This window comes from Microcaecilia unicolor, chromosome 3 (genome assembly GCF_901765095.1).
Source record: "Microcaecilia unicolor chromosome 3, aMicUni1.1, whole genome shotgun sequence".
NCBI lineage: Eukaryota > Metazoa > Chordata > Amphibia > Gymnophiona > Siphonopidae > Microcaecilia > Microcaecilia unicolor.
In genome coordinates, this window is record NC_044033.1 from 184155618 (window position 1) to 184156873 (window position 1256).

Consider the following 1256-nt stretch of genomic DNA (forward strand, 5'->3'; position numbering starts at 1 on the left):
GGTAATGGAATTCCAACATGCGTGGGATAAACATAGAATCCTGTTCAGAAGGAAGGGATCCTCAGAAGCTTAGCCGAGATTGGGTGGCAGAGCCGGAGGTGGGAGGCGGGGCTGGTGGTTGGGAGGCGGGGCTAGTGCTGGGCAGACTTCTACGGTCTGTGCCCTGAAAATGGCAAATACAAATCAAGGTAAGGTATACACAAAAAGTAGCACATATGAGTTTATCTTGTTGGGCAGACTGGATGGACCCTGCAGGTCTTTTTCTGCCGTCATCTACTATGTTACTATCCTGCTTATTTTCGAACGACAAGGCCGGCCATCTTCCAACACAAATCGGGAGATGTATAATCAAAAGCCGATTTTGGCTGCCATCAACTGCTGTCCGTCGCAGAACCGGTGAAAGTTCAAGGGGGCGTGTTGGCAGGGTAGCGAAGGCGAGACAGGAACGTGGTTAAGAGATGGCCGGCTTCGGCTGATAATGGAAAAAAGAAAGCCGATCCTGATGAGAATTTGGCCGGCTTTACTTGATCCATTTTTTTCACAACCAAGCATCAAAAAGGTGCCTGAACTGACCAGATGACCACTGGAGGAAATCGGGGATGACCTCCCCTGACTTCCCCAGTGGTCACTAACCACCTCCCACCCCGAAAAAAAACAACTTCAAAAACTTTTGTCTTTTTTTTTTTTTAGAGTATGTCCTTCGCTATGCCTCCATCCCTGCAACGGCAGTTAAGGATGTCCAAAATGAGGATGTTTCTGTGAGAAGGATGTCCATGCCTGTACTATGCCTCTGACACCCTCTTTATTTATTTGGATTTTGCATCACAAGTAGCAGTAGTAGTAGGATTTGAACCACCACCCCAGGAGATTGCAAGACCAGTGCTCTAACCACTAGGCCACTTTGCCACTCTATTCCACTCCCTTGAAATTTGGCCGTCCCTGTGGGGGGGGGGGGGGGGACAGTTGAGGACATCCAAAATGTTTGAAAGAAGGATGTCCATGCCTTCGTTATGCCTCTGCTGACACATACATACCTCCCTCCCCCAGGGACCTGCATACTGCCCCCCCCCCCCCCCCGCCAACAGGAATGGCCAAATTTCAAGGTAGTGGAATGGAGTGGAGGAGTGGCAGAGTAGCCTAGTGGTTAAAGCACTGGTCTTGCAATCTAGAGATGGCCAGGTGGTGGTTTAAATCCCACTGCTACTGCTACTTGTGATGCAAAATCCAAATAAATAAAAGAGGGTGTCAGAGGCATA